This window comes from Triticum dicoccoides, chromosome 2B, assembly GCF_002162155.2.
Source record: "Triticum dicoccoides isolate Atlit2015 ecotype Zavitan chromosome 2B, WEW_v2.0, whole genome shotgun sequence".
NCBI lineage: Eukaryota > Viridiplantae > Streptophyta > Magnoliopsida > Poales > Poaceae > Triticum > Triticum dicoccoides.
The window spans coordinates 722,763,996-722,777,124 of record NC_041383.1 but is presented as its reverse complement, the minus strand read 5'-3'; the positions used below and the strand labels follow the sequence as shown (position 1 = coordinate 722,777,124).

At 43.7% G+C, this 13,129-nt stretch overlaps 1 long non-coding RNA gene across 1 annotated transcript; it reads right to left on the bottom strand.

Annotated features, from left to right (window-relative positions):
- Window positions 1-481: 481 nt before the first annotated feature.
- Window positions 482-1,073, bottom strand: LOC119368482. Its single transcript, XR_005176658.1, has 2 exons — window positions 909-1,073; window positions 482-793 (listed from the first exon to the last, which is right to left on the bottom strand). It is a non-coding gene; the product is annotated as an uncharacterized LOC119368482 (long non-coding RNA).
- Between the last annotated feature and the right edge of the window lie 12,056 nt (window positions 1,074-13,129).

Sequence of the window (13,129 nt, the reverse complement as noted above, 5' to 3'; positions counted from 1 at the left end):
GCAATTTGCTCGACGACGGCTTGATGAGATGAGAAGACAACCCGCAGGCTGTCTATGTCTGATTTGTTTACTCTGCTTCTCTGGTCCTCCTCCCATGCAGTCTAGCAGTGGAACAGAGCAACCGCTTGACCTTTCCGTTCCAGGTCCGGACGAACCTCCGTTCTGTCGCCGGTTGGCAGGCAGGCCGCGTTGCCGTTTGCTGAAGGCACGCTACCTGCTCGACGGTTGGCACTGTCCACTAGTATTGGCATACGATCTCCCCTCTGATTCTTGCACGACACAGCTTCAGTTGGGCTGACATTAGTTGTTGTGCACTTGTGCTAGTGGCGCCAGGCTGCATAGCTCCGGAGTAAGCGGTGCAAGGTAAGCAGTACTTTTTCTCCGTAGAAAAGATACGAAAATCTGGACACGATTCCTTGTGGTCAAGCCATTAAGGTGAAAGCTTCTTTTATATGTAGAAGTGGCAGTAGAGTTCATAAACTTGACAAACCTTTTTCAGGCAAAACGAGATAGTAGATACAGTATAAAACAAGGTTGCGCTTATTTTATTCCATGAGTCGATCATAAACGATCGAGTACAATACAGAGGAAGCTGGGGGCATTCTATTGCTCTCGGCACTTGGAGCTCCAGCTGCACTTGACTTTGACCGTCCCCGGCCTTGAGGTCAACAGGCTCTTCCCTTGCACGGTAGGATGAGGTGGGGAGGGGGCGGAACAGGGATGCTGGGCTTGGCCGCATCGAGCAGCACCTTCTCTTCCCTGATGCCATGACTGGGTTGAGGATTGACTCCCCCTGGCCAAGACAAAAATCAACTATCTAAGTTTCTTGTAGTACCTCTCATCAGTAGCTTACTAATCAACCAAGCTAATTACCAGTGCTCTAGTATGAACTTGAGGTGATGACTAACCGCTAGAAGGGCCGGAAACGCTCGTGACCAGTAGGGACGATGATGTAGTAGTCATTGGATCCGCCGTTGGCGTCGCCATGTGGACGAGCTGGCTCATCGCCAGGAGGACGATCGCCAACTTCATCACTGCTGCTCTTGTGGCCGTCATTTTCTTTCTCGTTTTCTTCTTGCAGTTGCAGGAGACTGAAGCTGCTACTTATATAGTGGAGGGATCGACAGTTCTACCTTTTTTTTTCCAGAGCAATCATAGCTACTTCTCAAGGCTTGCCCGAGTGCATAACCTGCAAGTCAAGAGTCTCTTTCTATTTCTATAGGTGGAATCAAAATCTAGTAGCCTGACACGAGTGCTAAAGCAGCATGTGCAGATGCTCCTTGCTGGAGTAGTTGTTTTGCCCCTGTCCAGTAAGTGCTCACGCTTTTTTCAAAAACATTAATTTGATTAAAAAGTGTTTACTTTTTTTTTAAATGTTCATACTATCTATATCTATACCTACTAATAAAAGAAATATGTATTCTTAGTCCGTCATGCTATTTTATAGAAAACCCCCTTATGTTTTTGACATTAAACTCGCAGTACATATCAAATGTGTCCTCCTTTTTACCTTTTTCATGCATGTCCTCTTTTTCTTCTTCTTATATATAGGAGAATAACGCTACATCTCATCTTTATCGGATCTCCTCTGCATTTTCTCTTTTATTTATTTTATAGCGGACATCCCATCTTTATTTGGTTCTTTTATTTCTTGTCATGCATGTCCTTATTTATTGGTGTCTCTAACAAATTTATCTTTTATTTGATGTCCAATTCTGATTTTGCTGAGGTGTTCATCCCCAATCTGAATCAGTATCGGTATGAAAAAAAGACGGATAATGCATTATTGACTAACATTGCAGCCTAGATATTATTTTTCTAAATTGTTAACAGTTAAAATAACATCATATTTAGATTCTACATATTTTTCTAATCAAATTTCATATATAATATGTTAAATTTGGAGTTACGGTTAAAAAGATATGAGTATTTTAAAAAACATTTGATATGTAATGCGGGTTTAATGTCAGAAATATCAGGGGTTTTCTACAAAATAGCATGACAGGAATACCTATTTCTTTTATTAGTAGGTATAGAAGAATGTGTGGTATTTTTTTCTCCCGTTGCAACGCACGGGCCTTTTTGCTAGTAAAATAAAAAATATTCGTTGCAGCTGGATTTTTTTTGGCTGAAAAGCCCTCGAGTAAAAAAAGTGAGCAGCTAGAAAGAAAGATCAATAGCAGGTTATAGAGCCTGATTTAGATAAATGTTAAGTTGTTCTACATTAAAATTGGAATACAATGTTAACCGGTTTAAAATTTGTGTGTTTTTGCCAAACTTGTGAAACAATAATAAACACTTGATTTGAACGCAAAAAGGCTAGTTTGTGTATCATGGCCAAATGCGAGTCGATGGAGGATAAAAAAACCTTAATTGTGAGTCGATGGAGACTGGCAATTGCGACAACTATAACAAGAAAAACAGTACAACAAAAACTGCCAGTAGAGACGTTGAATTCCATACCTAGGGACGTGTTATTTCACCTCTAGGCAACTGTATAGTTTTATTAAAGCATATTTGGAGCGTCTTCCCACGGATTGTCTCAAACCATGCATATAGACACGCTGGCTGAGCGTATTTAGGAAGGTTCAACATCTTGTCTACACAGATAGAGACGTTATGTTAGACATGCTCATATCACGTCTCTACTCATATAGACACGTTTCATTTGTGTCTCAAGACCATTGAGGGGCTTTTGTAAATACATTCATCATGGGCCCAATACTTTATAGTACGCATACCATCATCATCAGTGCACTTGGACCCACCATCCTCTCTACATAAAGCCTTAAGAATATTTTTACGTTTCCTGTTTGAGGCTCTGTTATGAAATATTGAGTATTCTGATCCCCATACTGTAGCCAGTCTACCCTTGACCGCTCCCTGTAATATATTTCTTCACATTCATATAGCTCATGCAAGAAGAAAACCTTGGAAAGGCTTAGAACTGCTTCTGTTGGTAGAGGCCCGACAGAAGAAGAACTCTCCGTGGCTTCTCAGCTTCGAGAAGCGCTGCGGCAATAAGAAATCTACATCAAACAAAGATCCTGGGTCCAAACTATCCGGGCTAGCAACAGGAATACAAAAGTATTTCATGCCCGAGCATCACAGAGGAGAAGGATAAATCGGATCACCACTTTGGAAAGAGAAGATGGTCATATGTGTTCAGATCATGAAGAGGCGGCCGACGAGATCCAAAGGTTCTACACGAATCTGTACACCTCTCAAGGTTACAGAGACATGGCCGATTTACTTCAATTTGTCACACCCCGAGTAATAGCGGCAATGAACGAAGCGTTAGAGAAGGACTTTACTGCTGACGACGTGCGGACAGCTCTATTCCAGATGGCCCCATCCAAGGCGCCGGGTGTCGATGGATTCACTGTCGGATTCTTCCAAAGGCACTGGGACATCCTTGGTGACGACATAACAATGGCCATACTAGAATTTTTGAATGGAGGTGAACTTCCTGTTGGGTAACGTAGTAATTTCAAAATTTTCCTACGTACACGCAAGATCATGGTGATGGCATAGCAACGAGAGGGGAGAGTGTCCATCCACGTACCCTCGTAGACCGTAAGCGGAAGCGTTATGACAACGCGGTTGATGTAGTCGTACGTCTTCACGATCCGACCGATCCAAGCACCGAACGTACGGCACCTCCGAGTTCAGCACACGTTCAGCTCGATGACGAGCCCCGGGCTCCGATCCAGCAAAGCTTCGGGGATGAGTTCCTTCAGCACGATGGCGTGGTGACGATGATGATGTTCTACCGGCGCAGGGCTTCGCCTAAACTCCGCGACGATATGACCGAGGTGGAATATGGTGGAGGGGGGCACCGCACACGGCTAAGGAACGATCCGTAGATCAACTTGTGTGTTTGGGGTGCCCCCCGGCCCCCGTATATAAAGGAGCCAGGGGGGAGGAGGCGGCTGGCCTAGAGGGCGCGCCAAGTGGGGGAAGTCCTACTCCCACCGGGAGTAGGACTCCCTCTTTCCAAGTAGGAGTAGGAGAAGGGGGGGAAAGAGGAGGAAGAGGGGAAGGAAAGGGGGGGGGGGCGCCGCCCCCTTCCCTTGTCCTATTTGGACCAGGAGGGGCAGGGGCGCGCGGCCCCCTCCTGGCTCCTTCCCTCTTCTCCCTCGTGGCCCATGTAGGCCCATTAACCCCCCGGGGGATTCCGGTAACCTCCCGGTACTCCGGTAAAATGCCGATTTCACCCGGAACCATTCCGATGTCCAAATATAGGCTTCCAATATATCAATCTTTATGTCTCGACCATTCCGAGACTCCTCGTCATGTCCGTGATCACATCCGGGACTCCGAACAAACTTCGGTACATCAAAACTTATAAACTCATAATAAAACTGTCATCGGAACGTTAAGCGTGCGGACCCTACGGGTTCGAGAACTATGTAGACATGACCTAAAACCATTCTCGGTCAATAACCAATAGCGGGACCTGGATGCCCATATTGATTCCTACATATTCTACGAAGATCTTTATCGGTCAAACCGCATAACAACATACGTTGTTCCCTTTGTCATCGGTATGTTACTTGCCCGAGATTTGATCGTCGGCATCCAATACCTAGTTCAATCTCGTTACCGGCAAGTCTCTTTACTCGTTATGTAATACGTCATATCATAACTAACTTATTAGTTATAATGCTTGCAAGCCTTAAGTGATGAGTATTACTGAGAGGGCCCAGAGATACCTCTCCGACAATCGGAGTGACAAAACCTAATCTTGAATTATGCCAACCCAACATGTACCTTCGGAAACACCTGTAGAGCACCTTTATAATCACCCAGTTACGTTGTGACGTTTGGTAGCACACAAAGTGTTCTTCCGGTAAAGGTGAGTTGCACAATCTCATAGTTGCAGGAACTTTGTATAAGTCATGAAGAAAGCAATAGCAACATACTAAACGATCAAGTGCTAGGCTAACGGAATGGGTCATGTCAATCACATCATTCTCCTAATGATGTGATCCCATTAATCAAATGACAACACATGTCTATGGTTAGGAAACATAACCATCTTTGATTAATGAGCTAGTCAAGTAGAGGCATACTAGTGACTTTATGTTTGTCTATGTATTCACACGTGTATCATGTTTCCGGTTAATACAATTCTAGCATGAATAATAAACATTTATCATGATATGAGGAAATAAATAATAACCTTATTATTGCCTCTAGGGCATATTTCCTTCAGTCTCCCACTTGCACTAGAGTCAATAATCTAGATTATATAGTAATGATTCTAACACCCATGGAGTCTTGGTGTTGATCATGTTTTGCTCGTGAGAGAGGCTTAGTCAACGGGTCTGCAACATTCAGATCCGTATGTATCTAGCAAATCTCTATGTCTCCCACTTGGACTTGGTCCCGAATGGAATTGAAGCGTCTCTTGATGTGCTTGGTCCTCTTGTGAAATCTGGATTCCTTTGCCAAGGCAATTGCACCAGTATTGTCACAGAAGATCTTCATTGGTCCCGATGCACTAGGTATGACACCTAGATCGGAAATGAACTCCTTCATCCAGACTCCTTCATTTGTTGCTTCCGAGGCAGCTATGTACTCCGCTTCACATGTAGATCCCGCTACGACGCTTTGTTTAGAACTGCACCAACTTACAGCTCCACCGTTTAATAAAAACACGTATCCGGTTTGCGATTTAGAATCGTTCGGATCAGTGTCAAAGCTTGCATCGACGTAACCGTTTACGACTAGCTCTTTGTCACCTCCATATACGAGAAACATATCCTTAGTCCTTTTCAGGTATTTCAGGATGTTCTTGACCGCTGTCCAGTGATCCACTCCTGGATTACTTTGGTACCTTCCTGCCAAGCTTATTGCTAAGCATACGTCAGGTCTGGTACACAGCATTGCATACATGATAGAGCCTATGGCTGAAGCATAGGGAACATTTTTCATTTTCTCTCTATCTTCTGCTGTGGTCGGGCATTGAGTTTGACTCAACTTCACACCTTGTAGCACAGGCAAGAATCCTTTCTTTGCCTGATCCATTTTGAACTTTTTCAAAATTTTGTCAAGGTATGTGCTTTGTGAAAGTCCTATTAAGCGTCTTGATCTATCTCTATAGATCTTGATGCCTAATATGTAAGCAGCTTCACCGAGGTCTTTCATTGAAAAACTTTTATTCAAATATCCTTTTATGCTATCCAGAAATTCTATATCATTTCCAATTAATAATATGTCATCTACATATAAAATTAGAAATGCTACAGAGCTCCCACTCACTTTCTTATAAATACAGGCTTCTCCAAAAGTCTGTATAAAACCATATGCTTTGATCACACTATCAAAGCGTTTATTCCAACTCCGAGATGCTTGCACCAGTCCATAAATGGAACGCTAGAGCTTGCACACTTTGTCAGCATCTTTTGGATCAACAAAACCTTCCGGCTGCATCATATACAACTCTTCTTCTAGAAATCCATTCAAGAATGCAGTCTTGACATCCATTTGCCAAATTTCATAATCATGAAATGCAGCAATAGCTAACATGATTCGGACGGACTTAAGCATCGCTACGGGTGAGAAAGTCTCATCGTAGTCAACCCCTTGAACTTGTCGAAAACCTTTTGCAACAAGTTGAGCTTTATAGACAGTTATATTACCATCAGCGTCAGTCTTCTTCTTAAAGATCCATTTATTCTCAATGGCTTGCCGATCATCGGGCAAGTCAACCAAAGTCCATATTTTGTTTTCATACATGGATCCCATCTCAGATTTCATGGCTTCTAGCCATTTTGTGGAATCTGGGCTCATCATCGCTTCCTCATAGTTCGTAGGTTCATCATGGTCAAGTAACATGACTTCCAGAATAGGATTACCGTACCACTCTGGTGCGGACCTTACTCTGGTAGACCTACGAGGTTCAGTAGAAACTTAATCTGAAGTTTCATGATCATTATCATCAGCTTCCTCACTAATTGGTGTAGTTGTCACAGGAACTGGTTCTCGTGATGAACTACTTTCCAAATAAGGGAGTAGATACAGTTATCTCATCAAGTTCTACTTTCCTCCCACTTACTTCTTTCAAGAGAAACTCCTTCTCTAGAAAGGATCCATTCTTAGCAACGAATGTCTTGCCTTCGGATTTGTGATAGAAGGTGTACCCAATAGTCTCTTTTGGGTATCCTATGAAGACACATTTCTCCGATTTAGGTTCGAGCTTATCTGGTTGAAGTTTCTTCACATAAGCATCACAGCCCCAAACTTTAAGAAACGACAACTTTGGTTTCTTGTCAAACCACAGTTCATAAGGCGTCGTTTCAACGGATTTTGACGGTGCCCTATTTAATGTGAATGCGGCCATCTCTAAAGCATAACCCCAAAATGATAGCGGTAAATCAGTAAGAGACATCATAGATCGCACCATATCAAGTAAAGTACGATTACGACGTTCGGACACACCATTTTGTTGTGGTGTTCCAGGTGGCGTGAGTTGCGAAACTATTCCACATTGTTTCAAGTGTAGGCCAAACTCATAACTCAAATATTCTCCTCCACGATCAGATCGTAGAAACTTTATTTTCTTGTTATGATGATTTTCCACTTCACTCTGAAATTCTTTGAACTTTTCAAATGCTCAGACTTGTGTTTCATCAAGTAGATATACCCATATCTGCTCAAATCATCTGTGAAGGTGAGAAAATAACGATACCCACCGCGAGCCTTAACATTCATTGGGCCACAAACATCAGTATGTATGATTTCCAACAAATCAGTTGCTCGCTCCATAGTTCCGGAGAACGGCGTTTTAGTCATCTTGCCCATAAGGCACGGTTCGCAAGTACCAAGTGATTCATAATCAAGTGATTCCAAAAGTCCATCAGTATGGAGTTTCTTCATGCGCTTTACACCGATATGACCCAAACGGCAGTGCCACAAATAAGTTGTACTATCATTATTAACTCTGCATCTTTTGGTTTCAACACTATGAATATGTGTATCACTACTATCGAGATTTAATAAAAATAGACCACTCTTCAAGGGTGCATGATCATAAAAGATATTACTCATATAAATAGAACAACCATTATTCTCTGATTTAAATGAATAACCATCTCGCATCAAACAAGATCCAGATATAATGTTCATGCTCAACGCTGGCACCAAATAACAATTATTCAGGTCTAAAACTAATCCCGAAGGTAGATGTAGAGGTAGCGTGCCGACCGCGATGACATCGACTTTGGAACCGTTTCCCACGCGCATCGTCACCTCGTCCTTGGCCAGTGCTCGCTTATTCCGTAGTCCCTGTTTCGAGTTGCAAATATTAGCAACAGAACCAATATCAAATACCCAGGTGCTACTACGAGCTCTAGTTAGGTACACATCAATAACATGTATATCACATATACCTTTGTTCACTTTGCCATCCTTCTTATCCGCCAAATACTTGGGGCAGTTCCGCTTCCAGTGACCAGTCTGCTTGCAGTAGAAGCACTCAGTTTCAGGCTTAGGTCCAGACTTAGGTTTCTTCTCTTGAGCAACAACTTGCTTGCCGTTCTTCTTGAAGTTCCCCTTCTTCTTTCCTTTGCCCTTTTTCTTGAAACTAGTGGTCTTGTTGACCATCAACACTTGATGCTCCTTCTTGATTTCTACCTCCGCAGCTTTTAGCATTGCAAAGAGCTCGGGAATAGTCTTGTTCATCCCTTGCATATTATAGTTCATCACAAAGCTCTTGTAGCTTGGTGTTAGTGATTGGAGAATTCTGTCAATGACGCTATCATTCGGAAGATTAACTCCCAGTTGAATCAAGTGATTATTATACCCAGACATTTTGAGTATATGTTCACTGACAGAACTATTCTCCTCCATCTTGCAGCTGTAGAACTTATTGGAGACTTCATATCTCTCAATCCGGGCATTTGCTTGAAATATTAACTTCAACTCCTGGAACATCTCGTATGCTCCATGACGTTCAAAACGTCGTTGAAGACTCGGTTCTAAGCCGTAAAGCATGGCACACTGAACTATAGAGTAGTCATCAGCTTTGCTCTGCCAAACGTTCTTAACGTCGTCAGTTGCATCAGCAGCAGGCCTGGCACCCAGCGGTGCTTCCAGGACGTAACTTTTCTATGCAGCAATGAGGATAATCCTCAGGTTACGGACCCAGTCCGTGTAATTGCTACCATCATCTTTCAACTTTGCTTTCTCAAGGAACGCATTAAAATTCAACGGAACAACAGCACGAGCCATCTATCTACAAACAAACATAGACAAGCAAAATACTATCAGGTACTAAGTTCATGATAAATTTAAGTTCAATTAATCATATTATTTAAGAACTCCCACTTAGACAGACATCTCTCTAGTCATCTAAGTGATCACGTGATCCAAATCAACTAAACCATAACCGATCATCACGTGAGATGGAGTAGTTTTCAATGGTGAACATCACTATGTTGATCATATCTACTATATGATTCACGCTCGATTTTCGGTCTCCGTGTTCCGAGGCCATATCTGCATATGCTAGGCTCGTCAAGTTTAACCTGAGTATTCTGCGTATGCAAAACTGGCTTGCACCCGTTGTAGATGGACGTAGAGCTTATCACAGCCGATCATCACGTGGTGTCTGGGCACGATGAACTTTGGCAACGGTGCATACTTAGGGAGAACACTTCTTGATAATTTTAGTGAGAGATCATCTTAAAATGCTACCGTCAATCAAAGCAAGATAAGATGCATAAAGGATAAACATCACATGCAATCAATATAAGTGATATGATATGGCCATCATCATCTTGTGCTTGTGATCTCCATCTTCGAAGCACCGTCGTGATCACCATCGTCACCGGCGCGACACCTTGATCTCCATCGTAGCATCGTTGTCGTTACGCCATCTATTGCTTCTACGACTATCGCTACCGCTTAGTGATAAAGTAAAGCAATTACAGGGCGTTTGCATTTCATACAATAAAGCGACAACCATATGGCTCCTGCCAGTTGCCGATAACTTCGGTTACAAAACATGATCATCTCATACAATAAAATATAGCATCACGTCTTGACCATATCACATCACAACATGCCCTGCAAAAACAAGTTAGACGTCCTCTACTTTGTTGTTGCAAATTTTACTTGGCTGCTACGGGCTTAGCAAGAACCGTTCTTACCTACGCATCAAAACCACAACGATAGTTTGTCAAGTTGGTGCTGTTTTAACCTTCGCAAGGACCGGGCGTAGCCACACTCGGTTCAACTAAAGTGAGAGAGACAGACACCCGCCGGTCACCTTTAAGCAACGAGTGCTCGTAGCGGTGAAACCAGTCTCGCGTAAGCGTACGCGTAATGTCGGTCTGGGCCGCTTCATCTCACAATGCCGCTGAACCAAAGTATGACATGCTGGTAAGCAGTATGACTTATATCGCCCACAACTCACTTGTGTTCTACTCGTGCATATAACATCAACGCATAAAACCTAGGCTCGGATGCCACTGTTGGGTAACGTAGTAATTTCAAAATTTTCCTACGTACACGCAAGATCATGGTGATGGCATAGCAACGAGAGGGGAGAGTGCCCGTCGACATACCCTCGTAGACCGTAAGCGGAAGCGTTATGACAACGCGGTTGATGTAGTCGTACGTCTTCACGATCCGACCGATCCAAGCACCGAACGTACGGCACCTCCGAGTTCAGCACACGTTCAGCTCGATGACGATCCCCGGGATCCGATCCAGCAAAGCTTCGGGGATGAGTTCTGTCAGCATGATGGCGTGGTGACGATGATGATGTTCTACCGGCGCAGGGCTTCGCCTAAACTCCGCGACGATATGACCGAGGTGGAATATGGTGGAGGGGGGCACCGCACACGGCTAAGGAACGATCCGTGGATCAACTTGTGTGTTTGGGGTGCCCCCCGGCCCCCGTATATAAAGGAGCCAGGGGGGAGGAGGCGGCCGGCCTAGAGGGCGCGCCAAGTGGGGGGAGTCCTACTCCCACTGGTAGTAGGACTCCCTCTTTCCAAGTAGGAGTAGGAGAAGGGGGGGAAAGAGGAGGAAGAGGGGAAGGAAAGGGGGGGCGCCGCCCCCCTTCCCTTGTCCTATTCGGACTAGGAGGTGGAGGGGCGCGCGGCCCCCTCCTGGCTCCTTCCCTCTTCTCCCTCGTGGCCCATGTAGGCCCATTAACCCCCCGGGGGGTTCCGGTAACCTCCCGGTACTCCGGTAAAATGCCGATTTCACCCGGAACCATTCCGATGTCCAAATATAGGCTTCCAATATATCAATCTTTATGTCTCGACCATTCCGAGACTCCTCGTCATGTCCGTGATCACATCCGGGACTCCGAATAAACTTCGGTACATCAAAACTTATAAACTCATAATAAAATTGTCATCGAAACGTTAAGCGTGTGGACCCTATGGGTTCGAGAATTATGTAGACATGACCTAAAACCATTCTCGGTCAATAACCAATAGCGGGACCTGGATGCCCATATTGATTCCTACATATTCTACGAAGATCTTTATCGGTCAAACCGCATAACAACATACGTTGTTCCCTTTGTCATCGGTATGTTACTTGCCCGAGATTTGATCGTCGGCATCCAATACCTAGTTCAATCTCGTTACCGGCAAGTCTCTTTACTCGTTCTGTAATACGTCATCTCATAACTAACTTATTAGTTATAATGCTTGCAAGGCTTAAGTGATGAGTATTACCGAGAGGGCCCAGAGATACCTCTCCGACAATCGGAGTGACAAAACCTAATCTTGAATTATGCCAACCCAACATGTACCTTCGGAAACACCTGTAGAGCACCTTTATAATCACCCAGTTACGTTGTGACGTTTGGTAGCACACAAAGTGTTCTTCCGGTAAAGGTGAGTTGCACAATCTCATAGTTGCAGGAACTTTGTATAAGTCATGAAGAAAGAAATAGCAACATACTAAACGATCAAGTGCTAGGCTAACGGAATGGGTCATGTCAATCACATCATTCTCCTAATGATGTGATCCCATTAATCAAATGACAACACATGTCTATGGTTAGGAAACATAACCATCTTTGATTAATGAGCTAGTCAAGTAGAGGCATACTAGTGACTTTATGTTTGTCTATGTATTCACACGTGTATCATGTTTCCGGTTAATACAATTCTAGCATGAATAATAAACATTTATCATGATATGAGGAAATAAATAATAACTTTATTATTGCCTCTAGGGCATATTTCCTTCACTTCCTAGGGGACTAAATGACACTGCCATAACTCTAATTCCCAAGGTACGTAACCCCCAGAAAATATCTCTGTTCCGCCCTATAGCTCTCTGTCTAGTTCTTTACAAAATTCCTGCAAAAGCAAATACCAACTGAATGAGAAGCTTGATGGATGAGGTTATAGGCGATGAGCAAAGCGCCTTTGTCCCAGGATGTCTCATCACTGATATGGTTTCGGTGGCATACGAAAGTATCCATGCAATGAAGAAGAAAAGAAAAGGCAAGAATTCTTCGTGTGCAGTTAAGTTGAACATGCTCAAAGCATTTGACAGGGTGGAGTGGCACTACCTAGAAGTGATGATGACCAAGCTAGGCTTTTGTGAGAAATTCGTCAGACTAGTTATGAAATGTGTATCATCAGTTCACTTTTGTGTAAAGGTTGACGGAGCACTCCTACCATTCTTTCAGCCGACAAAAGGATTACGGCAAGGGTGTCCCATGTCCCCCTTCCTATTCCTAATTTGTGCGGAAGGTTTTAATTCGCTGATGAACAATCATGGTGGCCCCCATATTGATCGTGGGATTCGCGTGAGTGTACGCTCACCATGGGTTAACCACCCATTGTTCATGGACAACAGCCTCATATTTCTTGGCGCAAATCTTCAGAGTGCGCGAAGATTGAACGGGATCGTGCGGATTTATGCAGAATGCTTCGGGCATGTAGTGAACAAAGCCAAAAGTTCAGTTTACTTCAGTCCGAATGCAAGTTAGCCTATTCATGATATAGTAAAGCAAGAACTGGGAATTCTTTCTGAAGCTTTCACGAAACGATACCTCGGTCTACCAAGAACGGTAGGACGCATAACCAGCGGCTCCTTTGACCACATCGGTGAGAGAAGCCGCACAAATATACAAGGCTGGTCAGAG